Source organism: Ambystoma mexicanum, chromosome 6q, assembly GCF_040938575.1.
Source record: "Ambystoma mexicanum isolate Mex_15411 chromosome 6q, UKY_AmexF1_1, whole genome shotgun sequence".
NCBI classification, from domain to species: Eukaryota; Metazoa; Chordata; class Amphibia; order Caudata; family Ambystomatidae; genus Ambystoma; species Ambystoma mexicanum.
In genome coordinates, this window is record NC_090937.1 from 96,942,380 (window position 1) to 96,959,909 (window position 17,530).

Genomic DNA, 17,530 nt, shown 5'->3' on the forward strand with positions numbered 1-17,530 from the left:
ACACCGGCATTATCACCACACTTTGGGCCTCATTATGATACTGGCGGTAGCCGTGCCGGTAGAACGAGCACGGCTGCCGCCGGTAGTATTTTTATTTTTCCGGTGCCCACCAATTGGAAATTACCGGGTCATTGCAGCCTTGCCGGACCCGGTATTTGCCCATTCGTGGGTGCCGGATAATATTCATCCCCATTCCCAATTGAGCCCCATAGGGCTTAGTGGGAATGGGGAGGTTGGATGCGCCGGCACCATTCATTAATGGTGCCGGTGCATCCAACGAGTTGTGCTGGCGGGTGCCGCTCTGCCCGCCAGGTCTGACCTGGCGGCAGAAAGGCACCCGTGAGCAGAACTTGTAGTTTGCCAGTCCAGTACTAACGGCGCTGGTAGCTTACCGGCGCCGTTACTACCTGACTGGCAAACTTTTTATAATGAGGACCATAGTAGTTATTTGAGTTTCCCTAGGCTAAGAACCCGCAGTCGCCCATATACCAATCCTCTGCAGTGCTTCGCCCTGATTATCTCAAGTCATCCTCTCTCTCAAGCCTTCAAACTGTCAGGGCTATACCTGCCCTGCCCAGCTCATAAAAGATGCCGCTAGGGATCTTTCCCCATTTATTTCAAAACTTGTCAACTCCTCATTCACGTCCGGCATTGTGCCCACAAATTTCAAACAATCTTGGGTACTACCCTTGCTCAAAAAGCAAAGCTAGACCCACTTATACCCACGAACTACCGTCCCATCACAACAGTTCCTTTTCTGCTTAAAATCCTGGATAAAATAGCTTATAATCAAATCCTAAGTTTTCTGGAACAGCACAAGCTCTTAGGAGAGCGTCAATCGGGATTCCGACCTCCAACACAGCACAGAGACTGCCCTCGTTGATTTGAAGGCACAAAAAGATGAACTAAGAGATGAAGGAAAAATGGCTCTCCTCTTACTGTTGGACCTCTCGGCGGCATTTGACCTTGTGGACCAAGGGGTACTTTGCAGCCACTTACACTCTGCCGCAAATGTTTCCAGAGCGCCCATAACTTGGATTGAATCCTTTCTCAGCGACAGGACCATGAGGGTGTTCTCCCCATCGGCAGCGGCTGACCCGATTACCATCCTGTGTGGGTTTCCTCAGGGTTCTTGTGTCTCCCCTACTTTTATACAACATATTTATTAAGCCCCTTTATTTGATGATCTGGACCTTCTTAGTATCACCTACACTAACTATGCAGATGGTGCCCAGATTCTCCTCCCACTTTCTGGGGATTATAATAAGGATTTAGCCTGGGTAAATGGGGTGTATATCATCATCCTGGCATGGATGGCAACCCACGGTCTATGCCTGAATGATAAAACAAAGCTCATCATCCTAGGGAATCATTCTGACCTCAAAAAACAAAGCCAGGACTACACCTCATTTGAGATTGATGGTAATATCATTAAGGTGTCTAAAGAGGTGAAGACACTTGGCTTCTATCTGGATGCCACCCTCTCTTTCGACAAACAGGTGAAGCCTCTGGCCTCTGCCATGCTTACACATGTAAGCTCATTAGAGCAGGCAAGCACTTTCTCTCAGACAACCACTGCCATATTTTAGCAAGAGCCTTAATCCTTTCTAGGCTTGACTATTATAATTCCCTCTACATTGAAGCCAATAAATCCATCACCCACCAAATTCAAATCTTACAAAACAACGCCCTGCAAGCTGCCCTTGGTGTGTCCAAAAGATCACACATTTCAAAGATCAGAAGGCAAAACAACTGGCTATCCACCCAAAATAAAATCCATTTAAAAGTGGCATCCCTTGTTCACAAAGTCCTGAACAATGCCGCACCAAGCTATCTCACAAATTAATTCATAAAAAGAAACTATGCACGCCCAGCTAGAACTGTAAATGCCAATAGACTCATACCAAGATTCAGGCTAACTAAGGCGGGGGGAGGCAGCTTCCAGGTTCGAGTGGCCCAATTATGGAATTCACTGCCTCTCCCTTTATGTGAGGAGCAGCCCTTTCCGAAATTTAGATCCAACTATATCAGTCTGTTGAAGTCTGTCAATGATTAGCCCACTAGCGCTTACTCAACCTCACGAGACCTCTAATATAGACACATTACTGAGCTGCCTATTTTTGCTCTTGTGGACATTTTCACTCTGCCCATCTAGCCGATGAGCTAATGTCTACTTAGTGCCTGTACATATACTGTCCTCATTGTACTTTGTACTTACTATGCGTGTATGTAAACTGCAATTGCCTTTCTACCTGTAATATACTGTATTTTGTATGCAACCCATGACCCTAGCCTGTAACTTAAGCCTCACATTTTCTGTACTGCTGCGCCAGACTACCTTCGGGACTGCTGCGCATTATAAGTGAATAAAACAAACAAACAAACATCTTGCCACATCATTTTAATAGGATTTGAGTGGTGACCTGCAGAGTAGATATGGCAGTTTGTAGTTCAACGTACTTTCATTTTCGGCTTCGGAGACTGAAGCAACATTGTGGAAATCAAAGGACTCCGGGGTTGCAGTCCAGCTGCTTTGGAGGCGTTGAACGTTCCTCTGATTGTAGATTGACGGCACTGGATTCTGTTTGATTTTCCTGTGCGACATGTGCCGCTATTTCTGATTGCAAAGGGATAACAGAAGTTGAGCAACAAATGATTGTCAATAACTATAGAAATAGGATTATTCTGTGTGCTTATAACCATTCCGTTTTCTGCTTTCTGTTCATGTTCCTTTGCGGCTGCATTTTTGCGTTTGTTTGCTGTGCTGTTTTCTCCACACACTCGAGATGGGGGGGCGCTAGAGTGCCAAGCGCGGGCAGGTCACTAGTAACGGGATTCATCTTCTCTGCGATAGCATTCAGAGCAGACCAGCTTTTGTTTCGCAAATTGTATTGGACTTTTTTGGTTTTGCTTTTACGCAGCATTTTCACAGGATCGTACCAGGTCCAAGTATAACCGTGATTCTGGGATATTAAAGGACACCCACAATCTTGACTTATTTTCACAAGCGGGCGGTGAACAGTGGTGGAAATGGGGAGAAAAAATGTAAATGTAGATCCCACAAGGGCCAGGGAAGGGATTTTGGTGGAGGCAGAGGTCAGAGTGGGCAGAGCTGGCAGTTGAATTCTTCTCCAAGGAAATCCCTCTGCTTCTTTCCAAACTATGCACTGTACATTGCATTTTAAATCGCTTCCATTGCAGTGGTGCCCCTAAAAATGGCATAATTACCACTTAATCACTTTGAGATCCCATCACCAGAAAAATAACCTAAAATGGGATTTTCCAATGACTACGCTGGCAAAGTAAAAAAGGTGCTCCCCTTTTAAACCTAGCAATCCTATAGTGCAATATTCCCTGGAAAACAAAACTAAATAGTGCTCTGATGACAATTTTATGTGCTCTTGTGGGTAAGCGTCAACATTGGGAACGTGACGACCTGGCTGAAATCCTGGAAGCCGAACACTTAAGCAAGCTTGACGGCCTCAAAAACACCCAAGGGGTGCTGCGTCTGCCCTCTGGATAAAAAGCAATACTGTCCACCCAATCTATCCTTTCCCTCTGCTCTGAAAAGCAGCACATGTCCCCATAAAATAGCCACTCCAGTCTCCAGGATTGCAAACTCTCTTGTCACATCCTGGGCAAATGCTCACAACACACTTGCACTCCCATCTCTCCTGCTCACCCCCCACCCCACCCCCGTCACCCTGGTTGGCTTTCAACAGTACTCTGCTTTATAAAGATGGCTTGAAAAGTACACAAACCATAATAATGTAGTACTCGTACAAATATATAGATATATTTCCGTATAGAAATATGTTGGGCAAAACGTGTACAATTGTGACATTATTCTCCACCCACCTTAACTGGGAGACTAGAAATACCAGACTCCAATTCAGCAAGTGGCAAAACAATGGACTTTGGGGTTTGAAAATGTACTTTGAAGACTTCTAACCAAATGGAAGGTGTAAAAAAGTTACCTGTTTTTATTTCAGTGTTTGCCAAATACAGGGTTCATATGAATATTACAATATACCAAAAATAAGCACTTTTTGGTGGGTTAAATATGAACATCTGAAAATATTGTCCGTTTAAAAACTGTCTTGTGTGAGATCACTTAATTGGCCTTGAGGAATGCATAGATTTAGGGACCGGTTCAAAGTGAATTGTCTCGGCAGTGCAGTCACTTTTTAGCAGTGCATATTCACTTTGAATCAGGCAAATGTTCCATGAATCAGACCCTTAGTCCGCTAACGGTACTTTGTGTGCTTTCAGAATGAAAATGTCAATTTCCACTTCTTAACACAGAACCGTTTCTAACGTCTTGTCCAAAACAGTAGTCCCTTAAATGAGCCATGGTTTATAAATCACTTGTGCATTAAAAGCCTAGCAGAGATTTTATAAGTGATTTTATAAATCGTTTACGGGACTAGTGTTTTGGACAAGTCGTGCGTAATGGTTCCGATGTAATATGCTCTGCATGCTGGAGTACACAGAGCAGATAAGATCACAGAGGTCCTCCCCTCCCCCCTCCCCCCCCAGTTTCGCCGAGGGACAAAGACGCCTCGCTCAGTGTGCATAACGAGGAAGTTCCTACCTCGGCAAAGCTGGGGGCTCCTTACAGCCTTGTCGGGGCCGAGGTAGGTGGGGTCTGAGTTCCGTGAGAGACCTGATGCTGGATCAGAGTCGGCCCATTGACCAGTGCTGGTGGCGAGCCAATCGGCGCACACCTCACTGCAGACTCTGCACTTCCCAATGCACTTTTGAGACGCGCGCGCTGCACCGGGATGGGTGGGGGCGTGGAGTGGAGGGGGTCGGGGTGTGCGCTAAGGTTCCTCGTTAACACATAAGTTAGTCGCCCTCATACCAGCCAGGTCAATAGATTTTCGACAGCTGGCTCCACACGGAATGTAATCTCCCGCCGCCTGTGTCCTTGCCAATGCAATTTGCCACCCCTTATCTTTATGGTTTTAAAATGTTTCTTGTTCGCTAAATTTGTTAGAACCTTTTCATTTCTTTGCTGCTAGTTGAAGTAAAGGAGCATTTAATTCAGAATGTGTTGCATCCTCCTTTCTCCCCCATGGCCTCTGCAAAGCACGTCTCGGATACGCTGCCTCCCCTATTCATACCTCTAGCGACTCTCTAAAAACAATTTGACACAATATTGCATCTATCCAAAATGCATGCGTTCACCTCCTCGCATCGTTTGCTGCTGGGTGTCTCAGTGTAAGGTACCCGCATGCATGAGATTGTATTTTTACACATTTCTGATTCACAGGCATGGAACACAGGCCCTTAGGTGCAACATGTTCTTTCCCAGACCCCTCCACATTGTGCGAAATGTACTTCTCATGCTTTTACTATAGTGCGGGTTTTGTACCCTAAATTGGCTCAGTGGAGGCTTGCCGAGTTCACACGTCCCCGGTGATTTACTCGAGATTATTTTCGCGGTCATGGATAACTGGCACACTTATCTAGAGGCGCGTCTTTCGCTTATCGCCTTGTCTTTGGTTTATTTAATGGCTTTTGGAGTTTAACAGCCTGTCATCGCGTTGTGTAACAGCAGGCACTCGGTAGGAGTGTGAGAGAGTCATTACAAGTGACGGTGAATTACTGTGCGTTTCCTGACCCTGTCTCTTTGGATAGCACGATCGGAAACAAAACGGCGTCATGTCAGCCGCGATTATATTTAGTATTGATAATTGCGTTCATTGCACGGCAATTGTAGTTTTAAGGCGTGCGATGAATGTGCAGGATGCTGTGGCTTTATGAATCGCCATTGGACATGGATTCAAATAATGTGGGACTTGATCGAGGTGGTTAGTGGTGAGAACATCTTGGCCTTTATCAAAATTAATGTCCATTGTGGCATTCACCAATCAGGTGGCTGGAACAGCCGGCGAGATTACACAATGCCCGCTCGCTGTCCCAGCAATCCAACGCCCTTTCCCGGGTGGTGCTTTTTTCTTATTTTTTTTTAATCATTGCAGGGAGGCAACAGGGAGCCCTGTCCCCAGGGAGCCCTCTCCCTGTTGCCTCCCCACCCTCTCCAGTACGGGAGCTCCTCACGTCTGGCCGCCATAGACGTGGAGTAGGGACTTTGTCCCTTTTCCATCTGGCAGCGGGCATCTTTTTTTCCATTTTTGTTTAATTTCATTTTTCAATGGGGGCTCGCTAGCAGCGCGGTCTGCTGCCGAACATTTTTGAATGCCATTCGCACCCTGGACGAACCTCGGGCTGCCGACCCGATAAAGGCCATGTCCACCCTCCTGGCAGGGCATGAAAGCCATATGATTCCATGCCTATCTTGGAATGCTTGTCCAGGTGGGTACAAGTGCTTGTCGCAGCTGGAGGGCTGAGGATGGGATGCTAGATAACCTCCCCCTTTTGGGAATGGGAAAAGATAGAAGTCAATGTTGAAAATAAACCAATGCGAAGTCTCATAGGTACCGGAGTACCGGATGCACGTTATGAAGCCGCTTTAATCTATGTCAAGGTAATTTGTGTTCGAATCAGCAATTTTGTACAAATTAATTTTTTTAATGATTACAAATCCTTTAATGAAAGAACATCAGAAAATCTGACGATAGACGTGTAGATAACAATGCATTTCTCATTTCACAGATTTATCAGGTAGAGCCTGTAATGCGCTATAAAGAACCCCTGTTAAACAATATCCCAGCGATCAATCTTAAAATCTACTCCATTCAATTTCAGGTACAGTCCGGACATCTTGCGATAGTATGGATCCAAAAGAGCTGTGCCCCAAAAGTAAAAACACAAATAGCATGAAAAATAATGCTAGTCGCACTTAAATACTACAAAAAGGTATTCAGTAATTAATAAAAATGAATATATAATTATAAAAAGTAGATCCGACCTCTCAATGAACCCTTCTCACCAAGGAAAGATCCGGTTTGCAAAAACGGGTTGAGGGGTAGATGGTATCAAAAAAGAGAGAAATTGAAAATATGAAAAAGTAAGACTTTTTTTTTTAAGACTTCTACTTAACTTGCATTGGATCGACAAGACCACAAACTGAAAAAGTATGCTTTTAGCAAATCACTGCGCTTAAATGGCATTGAAGCGTCTGAGTTGCATGCCGACATCATCGCATAACTGATCTACTGCAGGACTGTGATGTCATAAAGGAAGAAGCACCAGATGAAACATTGGAAAGCCAAAGTAACAATAGAAAAAACCTAACGATAAATAAACCATGAATAGAGATACAAAAGTGTCAGAGAATACCAAAGACAGTGAAGATCAACATCCCAAATGTGAACGATTTAGAACCGTATTGCATAGCTCTAAATATCCATGCTCCACAGAAAACTTCCTTAAATGTCATCCCAATATAAGGTAAACCTACAGAATGCACTAAACGAGTTCTAACAAACGTTGACCTTTTCACAGTGAAAGGTAAAAAGCCAAAATACACCTACAATGATCACTTGGACCGGGAGGATAGGTCAAGGGCAATGCGCTCACCTTGCTAACAAGACCATATCGTACAACAGGCGTTTGATACCCAGTCTGACGCTTAGCAGCTGGAATAGTCTGGCATGACCATTAATAATAATAAATGATGTGGAATATACTGTGCAAAGTTTACTACACAACATTTGTTTGCATACAAAGATGAGGCTTACATTCAACTTCACATGAGGATCTGGAAAAAAACCTAAAGCATTAACTTGAAAAGCAATAACAAATTCTTCAAATTAACTGTACCAATGACATTTGCAATCCTGAAACTCAACTACATCAATCATGTGTGCAATCCACTATATGAAAATGAATCCACAAAAACACGTTAAGCATGACATCCATAAGAGCATTACAGTATGGAGAGGGATCCATGGGAGTTTTAGTCCTAAACATCTGAAATCCAGTTTGCAGACTCTTGCCCAACATGGTCTAGGGCTGGGGTCTGAAACCTGTGGATCTCCAGATGTTTTAGACTACAATCCCCATGATCCTTTGCTATTTTCTATGCTGGCTGTGGATGACGGGGCAAATGTGGTCCAAAACATCTGGAGAGCCAAAGTTTGCAGACTTTACACTCGCACTCTCTTCTAGCAGTTTTAAAGCCCTTCCACCTCGGGCTATACCAGCGGTTAACGTCCGACGCACCATTACATAGGGCCTGGGCCTTTAACTTGTGTGGAGAGCATTAATGGCTGCTATTGCCCTTGGCAGCTGGCTGTAATATAATTGATACAAGGCCGTGTGAAAAAGTGCTCTACAGTGAGTTTTTTTTTGTAGTTTTTTACAAACATGTTTCACTGAAAATGTTTTCTTTATTTTTTGGGAAGAGGGGGTGTTCCTCGATCGTTTTTTTTTTTTTTTACTATTCCCCACCCTCCCAAGCCTTTATATGCCCTTTCCAACCCACTCTACATTTTTCGCTGGGTTTTTTCGGCAAAATATTTTCGTTAAAAAAACCTGTCGCTAAAATCGCTGTCGCTGAAAGGCCGTTGCACTCTACTTCCATGCCACATTTGCTTGGCAAGCCACGTTTTGAGGTTACTTTTGGCTTTTGAGTCCTGCTTCAGCTTTGGGGGTGGTATTGGCCTTCCACTGTCTTGGTGATCGCACCTGGGTTTTAATGGCCCGGCACAGTTTTTGCGTTAGCCGATTGGTTGCATGGTCAGCCAGAGCAACAGTGGTACAGCCGAATATTGCCTGGGCTTTCAAGCATGCACACAGGCCATTGTCCTGGCCGCAACTATATTTGTACGCAAATTATGACATCTTGACACCTCACGGGTGGGCAGCATCAAAGTCTGCTGCAAGCAGTTGTACGGTCAAACGAGTAATACCAGTGCAATAATGACAATTCTGTGGCAATTTTGTATCCTGACTTGCAGCTACTGTTTACAGTGGACAAATTCATCTAGCATTTCTAACATTCCAGACTATTGATTTGCAGAGGGCTGTCAGCTGTTCCTGCACACAAATGGGCCCTACTGTTTATCATATAATTGGTCTAGAAATATTGTGTGCTAATTTGGTGTTTTGTAGCGCTCAGCTCAGAAATGGTAAAATACCATAAATGGATGCTCCAGGGACCAATACCAGGAATGCAAGACATGCACCTGATGTACGTACTGTTTAGGTAACACGCCCTGCAGCGGGTTTAAGGATTTATAGCTTCAAGCTAATAGTCTGGCATGAAGTCATTCACTCCGTCAATTCTCAACATACACACAGGACATCATTTCTTACTCACCAAGAGACCATTATCTATAACCAATGGTTAGTGGTGAGTGCAACATTTGAGGCCTGCTTTAGTCTTAAAGATGGAGAGTCTAACCACTGCCTGCACTACAGCTTGCATATACCTCGACCTTGAGAATGTTGGCTTGGGCTGACGGGGAACTGCAGTCCAGAGCCAAAGGTTGCTAATGCTTGAGAGAAAGAATGCAAGGGTTATGCTGACGTTAGAAGCACAAAACAGAGCCTAATACTAGGATATCTTTGATAATTTCATCTATACACTACATGCTGCAAATGTGGTGGGTTGAAAACGCAGGTGTTATGTTCCACTATGCATTGGTTATCAATCTGCCCACATGAGTCACTACGTCTCATAGATGGTGTAGGATAAAGTGGGGGCAGGCTGGCCACTACAACAGCAATGTTTTGCCCACGGAATGGGCACCAGCTCAGTTTCACTATATGTAATGTGTTTCCAGTAGCTTCAAAGTACTCGCTCCTAAGCACTGGAACGACCCTACCCATCAACATTAAGAATGAAACGTCCTTCTCACAATTCAAAAAATTGCTCAAAACGTGGTTATTCAACCAGTTCTAAGTTGATCCCAGATATTTGTGTCCCAGACCAACTCCGCACCTTCACTGTATATAAATGTACACAAGTGTATATAATGCAGAAATGTAACCAAATCTGTATTGTCCTATTGCATTGATCAACACCAATATTGTATTTGATTTTGTCTGTAACTACGACGTGATACCTCAGGGTCTGGGCGTATAACAAATGTGATAAATAAAATAAATAAATGAGTTACCCTGCTCATCTCTTCTTTCAAAGCAACAGCTGCTGTGTATGAGAGCGTTGCTGGCTCTGCAGTGATCAAGTTTGAATTTTGTATTGTACATTCATAAAGCTGCTGTAGAGGCAGCAGCCTCAGACATTTTTCAGTGTAGTCTGTAGTTGATAAATGTTGTATAGTGCGTATATGGAAACACATTACATATAGTGAAACTGAACGGGTGCCCATTCTGTGGGGAAAACATTGATGTAGTAGTGGCCAGCCTGCCCCCCACTTTATCCTACACCATCTATGAGCCGTAGTGACTCTAGTTGAGGCAGCCGCCATTAACGAGTTGATTGGAAACCACTCGCAACTGCAATGTCTGTGGGGGCAGCAGCAGAGCAATGGTAGCAATGTTCGTGATTTCTTTCATGGGACACCAAAGTGAAGGTGCTGGTCTGATGGTATCTGTTGCCACGTGGGAGGGGTCAAGTTTATGGTGCCTGGCCCACATTTGTCCACGAACTACTGTAGGGGGCCTGATAACGGGCGAGGGAGCAGAATAAAGGGACTGGGGTGACTGTGCAGCTAGGCTGTAAGAGCACCAGTGGAGTGGGATTATGAGATACTGTGTGCAGCCTACTCAGCTCTGCTGTAAATGAGGATTCGGGACTGTTCCGATTGTGTTGCCCACATTGGTGGGTGGGGCCTGTACACTGCACTTAGACCCTTTTTTGTGTCTTTAGCGGCGCGGGCGGGAGGAGTGCCTGGACAAAGCTCTGGTCCAGCAGGCAAGTGGGGAGGGAGGTGGGTTGGTAGGGAAAGGTTGTGGGATCTCTTTCGGGTGGCGAGGGGAGGGAGGGGGATGTGGTGAGACAAGAGGGAGTGGCTCCCTCTTGGCTCACCACAATCAAGATGGTGCCTGCCAACGGAAGGGCTTCGGATGGCTGTAAAAAACAGGTGGTACACGGTGTGTTCTCGCTTACTTTTTCAGCCGCCTGATTGACTGACTGAGCGCCCTTCCCTATGTGTGAATCTTGGTTCAAGAAGATTGAACCTTTCAATTGTGTTGCTGTGTTCCGGACATTAACAGTTAATTTGCAGAAACACTAAAATTATCCACTTTGAGGTTGAGCCATATGGGTGATCTGGGCCTTCCTGATTGGAGTGCAACTCAGTATTGCTAAGGGTGAGTGTTTGGATTCATGAGGTAAGAATCGTGCCTTGTAGTTGCAAACACTAAATGACAGCAAAAACAGGTGGTGCAGCGACGAGGAGTGGCAATGCCAACAGTTTTGTGACTTTTGCATAGTCATGGCATTTATCAGGCACTGCTTATATAATGGAATCGGCGGCAAAATGGTGTGAATATGGCAAATTAACTTCTGTGCTACAGGAGTACAAGAATGAGTAGAGGCTAACGTGCCTACTCTGCTCTCACACTTGTACAAACCAAGAGCCAACATAATCGTGAAGGAAAAACAGGGACAGTTTAGAGATCTCATTTTGTGGTAGCATGGACGGAGAGAAGGCTATACTCTTAAGCAGGGTGTGAATGTGGTTCAGTAGCAACCCAAACAACGAAGTAGAACAGTCTATAACAAATTAATGTCCAGTCAAGGTTCTACACAAATATATATTCTTTAAACCCACCATGTACAATAATAACTAACTAGAAAAACACTACACAAATCCCACGCCTGAGGAAACCACACAGAATAAGCAAAGATGGCAAGATACAGAACTCTGAGTGAGTTTCCAGTCTCTAGGGCCCGGAAATTGACCCGAGGGGTGTGGTGGGGGTGTAGTTGGCAGTCAATAGTACCCTTTTTGCTGTTCTTGGTGATCTGGCAGCGCCAAACTAGACTTCTTAGTGCTGTGCGACAAATCGAAGATCAGGAGACTTTAAAAGGCAGCACCAGAGGCTCCTGGTGTTTTGAGTATGTCGACGATTGTTGAAAGAACTCTCAAAGCAGTTCAATGGTGAAATCACTAGGATCCCACCTGTCTTGGCTCTCGGGATGCTGTGTGTCCCACTCCAGGGACTCTCGGACAAGATTAATCCTTGTTCTCTGGATCCCAAACACAGGGGAGGCTTGCACACAACTGTAGAGTCCTTCACAGTGAGGTTCTGGGTACTGCTGTGGCTGGCAGAGCGGCAGGTCTTGTTCCAGCAGCAGGTTCAGCCTGAAAGGTCTCTTTATACAGAGCTTGCCTCTGCCTTGGACCACCGGTCTTCATCTCACAACTGGAGGATTTTGGAAAGGACTGCTCTCCCAAAATGGTCCAACGAACTTTCAAGGGTTGAAATCCAAAAGAAGATTCAAAGAATTGGTGGGAAACCGCATTTAAAGACAAAATCCCCTGGGTGATTGAACTAATGCTAGCCTGCTTTAGGGGTCCAATCCCTGTTCTTTGGAACAAATTAACTTTGCCTTCTGACATCGCACCCAAAGTGCTTTGTGCTGCAGGAATTGGAGGGGACGGAAAGGAGGTAAGAGAAATAAGATGGGGGATCCTCCCTCCAGTCGTAAAGAGCTTCTCTGTCTACACCAACCCTTCCCGTCTCAGTATCAAAGGCCTTTAGATGAGCAACACCCTGGTGTGAGGCCCTGCCTTTTGTGAATGGGTGTGACCTTTGGTTCCTGTTCCCAGGCCAAGCTTTCTGTGGAGAGGCTGTTTCTCTGGGGATGGAATACCTGCCCTCACAAAAATAAGTATGAGATAATCCCCCCCCCCCCGCCCTCCTACACCCCCAGGGTACTTTTCCTGCCAGCCGTGGCAAGGTCCAGCCTGTCTGGGGAGGAAACACCCTTTCACAGCTGAACCAGGCTGACACATGTGGAATATCAAATTGATATGACCTGGATAACTGAGAGGTGCTACCCACCATACCTTTTAAACTCAAGTTAGGCTAATGTTTAATTTAACTTCCCACCAGGATAGCAGTCTTATAGTTATGCACCCCTGTTCTCAAAATTCGATATTTTATGGCACTGCAGAGCCTGTCAAGGGGGCCTGTGGCCTCTGAACCTGCTCTGTGCCACTGGTACAGCTGGCTCTGCAGATCAGTATACTCGGGCAGCTGTTGCCCACAGGTGTAGTCTATGCTTTTGACATGGGGCTTATGAAAAAGGGAATCTTAGAGTACCCTTTCGGAGATGGAATTACCCACATTTTATTAAATTAATAAAAATCTAAAAAAAAAAGCCTGGGTTTCTACATCCTTGCTAAATGGCAATTGGTCAGTGATTTTTCTGGGCCTATGATAGCAGTTCCTGGCAGATGCCTTTCCGTTACTTTTCACAAGCCAAAACTGTTGACTTTGATAATGCTTGTTTTAACAGGACTTCAGTGCAGATGCTGCTCATTAGTCAAGTACCTTTTTAATACACCTGTAACACATTTAAAGCTCAAATTAGGCCATTGACTGTCACAAAACAGTCAGGCAGACATTTTGATCTTACTGCTTGATGGGGCTAGTTCAAAGAGATATTGGCAGGGTGCGTTTCAGTCGGGGAGTGGCAGGAAGTGGGTGCGAATGGTCATGGGGAGCATGGCCATGGGCTGTCACTGAGTGAATACATAAGTAAACATCCTCAAACTGTGCCCCCCTCCTCGTATCCCATCTCCCTCCGAGCTGTACCCTAGTGCAATAGTTTCTATAATAGTAATAGCTGTACCCTAGTGCAATAGTTTCTATAATTGTAATAGCTGTACCCTAGTGCAATAGTTTCTATAATCGTAATAGCGAAAACTAAAAATGGGTAAGCACAATGTGAAAAATGAAGGAAAACTGAGATGGATATTTGAAAATCTGTATTCCCTGCAGCAATTGCGGTTCTTGGCTGAGGTGTATCCTTTAAAAGTCTCCATCCTTATGTGTACGGGTAAACCATTTAAAGTTGCAAGCTACTAGCCAGGCAGTAAAAAGGTCACTCGTCCACTCCTTGTTTTCACATGTATAAAGCACACCGTTTTCCACTACTCGAGATCCCGTTCTCGCTCGCCAATGTCTAGTGGCGAATGCAAATTTCGAGGCCTGCCTATATACAGCAAAAGGCAAGATGTGTCACACAACGTTATGCTAAAATGGATTGAAAACGGATACACGGAAGCCACACTTTTAATACTGAAAACCATGCCAGAGATGGCCATCTTATCTAACTGCAACTAGAATTGCCAGAGACGTCGATTTTATTGGGTAGAGCCTCTATTTATTTTATTGTATAATGGCCTTTCTTTGTTTATGAAGAGAGGAATTCACCCATACGTTTCGGAAAAGTGCACAATTTCTGCATCCGTAATTAAAAGCAAGGGTAAACATTAGTTTCAGGTCTTTAGTGGCATATGTACATTTTGTTGTCTACTAAAAGTTACGAAGAAACCTTACATAAAAAAAGCCAGCAACATAGGTTTGGCTGAGCAAGAGAGTAGCTGCATCTGCATGTATGAGAACAATAATTATGCACCGGCATAAAATAGAGCCCGTTCACAAAAGGTGCCTGACCTAATCATGGTTCACAGTCTTTGCATGCTGCCAGAAGCAGGTATCTGGCTGCAGATCCCCATTCACTCTGCCTGGAGTGCTTGTGTCTGGAGCACTGGTGGGACCACTCCTGGTGCTGCGATGCATTGACTGTTCGCTGTCTTCAACTTTGGGAGTAGGTCTCAGCCTTGGGGATTCCTTTCTGGAGTGCCTACATCTGGGAGGACTTGCTGTGTCCCCTTGCCTTCCATAGGTACTTCTGAGGCTTCCCATTCAGAAGCCAAGCCCGGTGGAAACCGGTTCCCTGGTCAGGAACTCTGGGTAATGACCCCAGGACCCCCAGTCTGGGGTCAATTCCGGGCAGACACCTGAGGATCCCTCTAAGAAGGGTAAGCATAAAGAGATAAGGGCTAACTTGCTCGCCTCCTGCGGGAGCATTGCATTGGATGACTGGAAAGGCACAGCCAAAGTTCCTCACAAACATCCTAAGCACAAATGCTCCAAATGCTTTCGCAAGATAGCAGGTGGTGCCAACAGTCGCCACAAGTGAGTTGCCTGTGACTCGGGAGGTTTCTGGGCCTTCATTCCGGTATTAATTGCCCGCATCGCTTCAGGGGTCTGACCCTTTTGCTCCGAGGATTTCACTTCATCAAGTGCTTGAACTCGCATCTTTGTCCTACCCACTGGTGTTCTCTGACCTTTGGCTATCGGGGAGCATGGGGCCTACCTGGGTTGTGGCCTGTCGGTCCTCCTGGTCCCGGATGGTTCGACCTCAGCAAACTCAGTACAAAGACCAGTTTCTGGAACAATTCTAGCTTATTATGCAATCCCCTGGTCATGTGGAGATATTTCTAGGACTTATACGTGAGATGTTGGAACCTCAACCAGCTGCTGCGGGGGACATGTTGAGCATTTCGGCCGACACGCCTGTGACGAGTAACATTTCCTCACTCGTATTTAGAGTGGCTGCTCTATACTGCCTGGTTCTGTTGGCTCCGGCACCAGAACCTCCTTTACTGCCATAGCCCCCTTTGACTCTGAGTGCTTCTGTTGTCTCCACTTGCACCAGCTCTTCCCGCTCTGCACTCCTCTGATTCGGTTGGCAAGCAGGCAGAGGAGCTACCTTGGTAGGGCATTCCACAATTGTGTAATGGAGTTACGGAGAACCCCCTGGTAGATGTGGTGTTGCAAATGTGGTGCTTTGCAGGTGCACAAGTGAAACATTGGGTATCCACTTACAGAAGGATGTCGTGGCAGAGGCACCTAAAATCTGGCCAAAACCACACTCTGGTGCAGGGGTTACCTGGGGGATTGACATGAGGCATCAGCCTCTCCCATTAGAAGGAACATGCCTTTCACATCACTTGCAGCCATCCTCTTCTGTGGTGGCTGCGGCCCCACATCTCTAGGTCCCTAGCCAGCTCCTACACTATCTCAGATTTGGGGAATAGTGATACGTTTCATGTCGTCTTTGGTCGAATGGTGTATCAGAGCTTGGCTTTGTATCTCAGGCAGGCCAATAGTTTGGCCTGGTTACCGGCTGCCAACCAGACATTATGGAGGGAGCTTGCCGATTTCGACAGGCTCTTCATGGCTGACCAGAATGAAAGCTTCCCTCTCGTCTTGCAGAGACCAAGCCGGTTTGCCAGCACCTTTTGCTGTCTGGACCAATCTCATGGATACGCCCGCAAGTGGATGGCAGCTAAAGGGATTGACAAGAGGAGGCAGGCCTACAATTATAATTGTTCATTTGTAGCGCTCTTAATACCAGCGAGTGGTATGTATGCGCGGGTTCTGGATTCAAACTGGTTATGCTGTTGTCTTGCTTCCAAGACAAGTGCGTTGCCTCTGGGCTATCCTTCCTCCCCTTTTTCAGGTATGCTGGTCAAAATCATTGACCTCCCCTTCAAGGGTTCTTAATTTTGTTCCTCGACCGATGAACTTCAGAAAAAGGACAGTATGCAAACGTTCAAGTCTTTAGCATCATTGGCCAAGACTGCCCCAAAGCCCTTCTCTTCACAAAGATCTTTGGAGAGCACGTTGCATTGTTATTGGTCAATTGGTTATTTATAACACGCTTAATACCCAGAGGTTTCTAAGCGCGGACCCGGAGATCAAACCTGTGTTGCTCTGCTTTGTATTGCTTCCAAGGCTAGCGTGTTGCCCCTGAGCTATCCTCCCGTTACTCGGGGGAGTCGAGGGCTAGATTGATACGCTATTCTTGAGACGTGGGGTCCGAGATGTAAATTGCTCCCCCTCACTGCCTATAAAGAAGAGTCAGCACTCAATCCCCCAGGGGGTTCTGCCAGTGGCCCTCTCCCTTAGCAGAACCTAAGCCAAAGTAATGACTGGCTTGATTGCACTCATTCGATTCTGGTGGAAATAGGATTTCCTTCTATCTGGTGAAATAGAGATCAATTTCTTTGGACATGTGGTTCCCTTGCATTGCAAGGTGGAACAACCGCCTCCTCGATTCCCCTCAGAACTTCCCCTGCTACTAAACAGATGCTGTCTTTAGGTTCTGAGGCCTTGAAGCTCCTGGGCATCAAGACGATGGAGGAGGATTCCCTTTCCTGTGACCACACCCACACATTATTTTTCATATCTGTTTATTGTATGGAACAGCAACCAGGTGGGCCAGTGCACCATTTTTTTATTTTACCTGTTTTCCTTCAAAACTTTCTTACACTTGAGCAGTTCAAGATGATCACACTTCCACATATCTAGTCTGCACAGTGGATCTGAAGGATGACTACAAGTACATGCCTATTTCGAGGGCATTGGGTCCTCCGACGTATTCCATATCTATGACAGTAATCACCACAGCTGTGCTGCTTCGGAAAATCTTTTGGCGTCTGCGCCGATACGCCGCCCTCGAGGACCTCCTCCAACGGCCGACGTCACTGGATGTTATAAGTAGGACGCACAACGCCCGTAGCCTCAGTTCCGTTTTTTCCGCGAACGTGTTCGCTTCGGAGATCTTGGTGCGCCTAGACTCTTTGGAGTTTCTGTTCTTTATTGGTTCTTCGAACCTGTTCGT

The 17,530-nt window shown here is 45.7% G+C and overlaps 1 protein-coding gene across 1 annotated transcript in view; it reads left to right on the top strand.

Annotated features, from left to right (window-relative positions):
* TSPAN5 (tetraspanin 5) overlaps positions 1-17,530 on the top strand; it is a 482,577-nt gene that overhangs the window by 112,066 nt on the left and 352,981 nt on the right. The gene's annotated exons all lie outside the window — the stretch shown is intronic.